The sequence below is a fragment of the Malania oleifera genome, chromosome 5 (genome assembly GCF_029873635.1).
Source record: "Malania oleifera isolate guangnan ecotype guangnan chromosome 5, ASM2987363v1, whole genome shotgun sequence".
NCBI classification, from domain to species: domain Eukaryota; kingdom Viridiplantae; phylum Streptophyta; class Magnoliopsida; order Santalales; family Ximeniaceae; genus Malania; species Malania oleifera.
This window is the reverse complement of record NC_080421.1, coordinates 80,873,349-80,880,042: the sequence shown is the minus strand read 5'-3', so window position 1 is coordinate 80,880,042 and position 6,694 is coordinate 80,873,349. Positions and strand designations below refer to the sequence as shown.

Sequence of the window (6,694 nt, the reverse complement as noted above, 5' to 3'; positions counted from 1 at the left end):
ACTTTATATTTACCGCACATGTATGTTATGGTGTGAATGATGCATTTGACTTAATTTCCACATCATTTTTATCTACGCATTTGGAATTGCATAGAAAGACCCTAGACTTGTGTAATACTGAGTGTAGGATTAGTTGAACCTAGGAAAAAAGTTTAAAATTCCAATTCACTCCCCCCCCCCCCTCTTGGGAATATACCTTTTCTAACAGATTCCCCCAATGATTTAGTTCATAAATTTATTTTTGGGGAAACCTTCTTAAGATTGTAAGTCTTTGCATTCTTATTGCAAGACTCAAAAGCTTGTTTTGTGTTATGAAGAAAAATATTTTTGACAAACTTTTTTTTTTTTTTTAAATATCTCTTTTGCTTGAGCTTTTAAAATCTTGTTTGAGATATTTGATTAAGCTATTGAAATCTTTGAAACTATATTTGTGGTTGAAATTATTATATGCATAGTGTTTCAAAGATAGATTGCCAACGGATACACTCTCACACTTGGATTGTATATTGACATAATACTAAGAGTAGATACACATATCTACACTGAGCTTATAGTTCTTATTGTGTTTGAGGTGCATTGATTAGTACTTGTGCATATTGGTACATAATCTGCTTAGTAGAGAAGCATATTTGTTGTATGCAAATTGAATTTGAGAAATTTGTTGTATTCTTGGCGTGGCCTGAGGGGGCGGTAATCTAACCCGAAAGAATTGTGCAAGTTGAGGTCAGCTTTGTGTTAATTGACCTGATTGTAAAGATTAAGGTCAGCCCTGTGCTAATTGACCTGATTATTTAGATGTCGTTCCACCTGTTAAGTGAGTTTATAATAGTAATCCTTGTGCTTGTTAGCCAAGGCGGGAATGTAAGCAGTATTGGCCGAACCTTGATAACATATTGTGCATATTCTTTATATTTCTGCAAATTTATTTTTTACACTTTTATTTTCAGCACATGTATGTTGTATGCTTGATTCATTATATATAAAACATGTGTTGATTAGGTTTATAATTACATAGACAAACCCTAGGTTGCGTAATACTGCTGATTTGGATAAACCTAGATAGGACAATTTTAAATACCCAATTCACCCCCCCCCCCCTCCTTGGGAATACACTAAAACTAACAAAGTGGAATGTTAATCCTAACTTGCTTAAATATTTCTAAGATTTCAGCATGCTATTTTTCTTTATATAAAGAAAGCAAACGATGTGGAAAAGGGGCAAATATAGGGCATGCATCATTCTTTGAGTCTAAAGTGCTTGATTCACCACTAACTAGAGGAAGGTTAGCATTTTCATCTGAACTTCCTACACTATGGGCAGGGACACCCACAACCTTACGATTCTTCAAAGTTATAATCCCTTTCACTAATTTCACATTAACCCCTTCACTAGTATTCTGAGATGACCAACTTTGCCCTTATGGATTGGGTTGGGGTTGAGCTGGAAATTTTCCTTTCTCTTGATTACTCAGAGTAAGGGTTACTCTAGTAAAGGTTCCTCTTATGTCATTGATGGTCTAAGAGTTTTGGTTGTTGATTATGGTATGACTTTGCATAAACTATTGTATGGAGTCTTCCACTCCCTTTTCTGCATTAAAGGAGGCTAATTTGCAAAATGAGATGGTCTCGAGCCTTAGCCAACTACTGCATAGGGAGTATACTGATTTTGTTCCTGTGTAGATGGCCTCACTTAGTCATTTTTTTAGGTAAAATTTGGATGACTTCTCTAACCTGCATTGTAAATATTAGAATAAGGTCCAGAAAAATTCTTAGAAACCATGTGTCATGGTTGGATTGATCAAGAAAAACTTCCTTAAAAGTAGGAATTATTTGACATGCATTAGTCACATGCCTTGGATCCCCACATATGCTACATAGATAATGATAATAAATGCATCTCATTTACTTTCTTAAGCTCAAGGGAACCTAACCTTTTAGAAATCGATGTAAGTCTAGCATTTAAATCATCGGCTTCTTTCAAATGATATTTACCACCCCCACTAACACATTTTTGCCTTTTAAATCTATTATACAAGTCAAAGAAACTCCAAGATTGGGCGTTTTCAGCCGAATAATCAAAGGCATCCCCGGACTCTTTGTTGAAAAACTCACCATTACACATGGTTTCTACAAATTGTCTCATTTTTAGTTGCAACCCCTCATAGTAAAAACTAATAACCCTTCATTTCGCATATCCATGGTGAGGACATGCATTTAAAAGGTCTTTGAATCGTTCCCAACAATGATAAAATGTTTCCACATCCTTTTGGAAAAAAAATTCATAATTTATCTTTTCGAGGCATTGGTTCTATGCATGGGAAAAAAATTTCTTTAAAACTCGGTTTTCATTTCTTGCCAAATCCCAATGGATCTTGGTCTTAAGGAATTCAACCATGTCTTAACCTTGTCTTTTAAGGAAATTGGAAACAATTTTAATTTTATGACCTCTTTAGTGCATATTCTATTCATAAATGTGGAGCACACTCCTTCAAACTCTTTGATATGCAAATAGCGGTTTTCAGATTCCATGTCATGAAAGTGTGGTAGCAATGGAATCATCCAAAGTTTAAAATTAAAACTATTTGCATTCAAAGGTTGAATAATGTAAGATGGAGGACTGGTCCTAATAGCATGCAAGTATTCTTTAAGGGTTCTATTAAGATTTTCCCTATTATGATGTTCATTTTCACCTATGATGCTATGAGTGACAGATGATGATTCAAAGAAAAAATGCACTTAATGATGATGTAGAGACCCAAACCTGTATAAGCTGGGTTCGTCGACAAAGGGTTACGTTCGTTGACGAAGTCCTTCAGATCCTCGTCGACCAAATTCAGAGTCTCGTCAATGAGCAAATATCGAGAGGATCAGAGAAATATCCAGAACTTGAACTCGGCGACGAAGGGACGGCCTCGTTGACGAGCTGTGTGGTGGATTCATCGACGAAGACGCCACCTCGTCGACAAGTTGGACTTGGTCAAAGGTCTTATAAATATCCATGTTTGTTGCTTAAGGGCTAATTTTGCTCCCAAAAGCTCTCTCTCTCTCTCTCTCTCTCTCTCTCTCTCTCTCTCTCTCTCTCTCTCTCTCTCTCTCTCTCTCTCTCTCTCTCTCCCCACGAAAGTTCTCTTTCTCTCTCTCTCTCTAAGATTCTTCGCTATTTGTCGTCTATTTCCAAAAACGGAGAGTATTGTGTGGATTAGAAGAGGAAACTCTACAACTTTAGCGGATTGGATCGTTATTTTGAGGATTTTTGGGTTTTCCCAAAAATCGAGGTAAGGATCTGATCTTAATTTTGATTGGATATTTGGATAGTAGTCGAAGTTATAGTAAGGTTATGTTCTGTGGTTTTAGGTTTTCAAGATCCTGGATTGTCGGTTTGGATCATTTTCATACGAAGTTTCGTTTCGAGTTTAAGGCCAGGGGAAATTGATTACAACTGCATTTTTAGAAAAATAAACCGCTAAAAAGTTAGTTTATATTTTAATGTATGATTTAACTGCTTATTTTCTAAATTTTACCTAGTAGAAATGTCGATTTTACGATTTTATGGTTTTTGGTAAAAACGAGAATTTTGGCATAGGATCTCCAAATCTTATGAAAATTACTTATTTGCACTTATAATGTAATAGGAGATGCTTGAATCCTTTACTTTTCTTTTTAAGTGATGGTTATTGGATTTATATCATTTAGCAGATTTTTGGACTAAACTCGTGTGATATATGTTGAAATAGAAATGTATGAATTTTCTATACTATTGATATAGATTATGGGAACGGAGTTTCAATTTGTTATACTGAAAATGTGGAAAACAGAGCCCGGTTATACACCGAGCTGTGTATATGTAAAAAGGGTAAACCGAGTGGATAGGCGCCGGTTTGAACTCGATGTAATTATCTAAATTTGTGAAAATACTGGAATTGCAAAGGTTACTATATTTTGCTATAAATTGTATATATGATAAATGGAACCACAACTTGCTACCAAAGGAGTTGAAAGATACTCCAGTAATAGGGGTTGAAAGATACTCCAATGTGAGAAGTTGAAAAAAGCTTCATTAATGGAGTTGAAAGATACTCCCAATGGCAGGGAATATTCCTCTGCTGGAAAGGTACAATGCATCCACACATGTTTAAAATCAGTGTGGGTACATAGATAGTCGGCTAGCAGGTGTAATGAAACCACTGGTGAAATAATAAATCAGATGGGGGCAGTCGGACTATATATAGATATTTGACATATGCCTGCACGAACAGGGCATTGTTGGAGATATCAGTGCACAACCCGTGCCACGAGGTAAAGAGGCAATACATGTATGACAAGTTGGTCGTTGTTCTAATAATCATATGCATGATTTAATTACTTGATGTGCAGATAAATATTATTTGATACAGTATTATAAACAAATGTTTTAAATGTATGAATTGTATGAAAATATGCATTTATGCAGTCACATACTGTTGTAATACTTTCTTCCTTACTGAGAGGTGTCTCACCCTATTATACAACCTTTATTTTTAGGTCCATCAGTACATCTGTCCTAGTAGCTAAAGGGCCTAGGAAGACTATTTTTGGTTTAGCTTACGTAAGCATTTGAATCCTATATTAAACTTAGATGAATTTCTTTTCTGGAGGATTTTAATAAGAGGATTTATTATATGACTGGATTTATGTAATTGTGGATGTATTAGTAAGCTCTGGTATAAGACTAATAGAAATCCTAGTGGATGTTTATGTTTTTCCGTGACATATACATCAAAATTATGTATGATTTATACATGTATGTCCTTGGTTAGGGTGGGTTGTTTATGTATTTCAAACAAGTACATGTATTTAGTATAAGTGAGTGACACCTGGGTCCGTATAAAGGGTCGGGTCGTTACAGTTGGTATCAGAGCCCATAGCCAGTCGGAAGTATGATTTGATTCATGCTGCCTGGTTAGGGATATGTGCAGAACTTAGGATTTGTTAGTTTTGATAGTCTAGAATATACTAGAGTATAGGATATGGATAAGACCTTGTGTTTTGCTTTGTATACCTAGAGAGGTAAATCCATTGATAGACTTCTGTGTTTTTCTGGATCAATCATAAGGTTCAAGAAAATCATGGCAATCCATTGACAGTTTTTTTTCCAAGTGGAAGGGTAGAACTTTAGTTAGAATGAGGATGTCAAATTAATGGAGTACATCAATATTGGGAATATGAATTTAAGGGATTGAGCTTATGACATGATAGTAATAGTTGGTTCTTAGGCTATTACCTTTCCAATGGATTCTCATAATTGTTTTTAGGATGGAATCTAGGGATATCACTGCCAACGTGGGAGGCAGTAGTAGTGAGGGTGCTGGCCCTGAGGCTGGTAATGACTCTACTAGTGTGTTGTGTGACTTCCCACAACAGCTTATGGCTGAGGTAGTGCCGACGAATAGGGGGTAGAATCGTCCTACAACTGAGTTGGGTTGTTCCATTGAGCAGTTCACTAGGTTAAAGCCCTCAGCTTTTGTGGGTAGTACAGATCCAGTTCATGCTTAAAGTTGGATCCAGGAGATCGAGAAGATCCTAGATGTGTTGAACGGCACTGAGAGGCAAAAAGTCACCTTCGCCACATTCAAGTTGGCAGGGGAGGCTGAGAGATGGTGGGTATCTGTAAAGCAAATGGAAGAGCACCGACCGATACCATTTTCGTTGATGTGGGCCCGATTCAAAAAGCTTTTCTTTGAACGGTATTTTTCGGCCACAATCAGGAACACAAAGATGGAAGAATTCATGAATCTGATGCAACAATCACTGACAGTGCAGCAGTACGCTGCCAAATTCCAGGAGTTGTCTCGATTTGCTCCATTCGTGATACCGGATGAAGTGAAGAAGACCTGAAAGTTTCAGAGGGGTCTGAGGAGTGAGATCCGTAAGCAGACAGCGGTCTTACAGTTGCAGAACTTTGCTAAGTTGGTTGATAAAGCCACAGTAGCAGAAGAGTGTTTGCTGGAGGACACAGAGGTTCAGATCACGAAGAAGAGGCCAGTGCCTCCTAATTCTTCGTTTGGGGCAGGACAGGGCAAGTGGAAGAAGAATAGTGGTGGTATGTCTCAGAACACTACACATTTTCAACGTTGTCTTTTGTGTGGAAAGAGACACTCAGGGCAATGTTGGTTGTCTACGGGGGCGTGTATGCAGTGTGGTAAGCAAGGGCACTAAATGAGAGACTCTCTGATGCAGGGAAATAATGGAATCTCGTAGCAGCCATACAAGGGTAATACTCAGGCACAGCGTGGAGGTCAGTAAGGGGGTACGGCCCAGGCAAGGGTGTATTCTCTTACTCCAACCGATGTTGAGAACATGGGAGATGTTGTCATAGGTATTATTTACATGCTTTCTCATAAAGCTGTAGTATTATTTGATTCTAGGGCAACGCATTCTTTTATTTCCCGAAGTTTTGTTAAATTGTGTGGATTAGAGGTGCAATTGTTAGATTATGAACTGGTGGTGGCTACCTTGTCTGGATTTGTGGTTGGGTGTAGTAGGGTAGTTCGTGACTTCTCGGTTGAAATTTGGGGAAGAGTGCTACCAGTTGATCTTGTGGTATACAACATGTATGGATTTGACATCATCTTAGGAATGGACTGGTTGTTTGCCAGTTATGCCAATATCGATTGCCACAGGAGGGAGGTGTTGTCCAGACCGCCAGGAAAGCAGG

At 37.7% G+C, this 6,694-nt stretch overlaps 1 non-coding gene across 1 annotated transcript; it reads left to right on the top strand.

The window, feature by feature from the left end:
- The first annotated feature begins 2,192 nt into the window (after positions 1-2,192).
- Positions 2,193-2,302, top strand: LOC131156866 (small nucleolar RNA R71). Its single transcript, XR_009137132.1, has one exon. It is a non-coding gene; the product is annotated as a small nucleolar RNA R71 (small nucleolar RNA).
- The last annotated feature ends 4,392 nt before the right edge of the window (positions 2,303-6,694 follow it).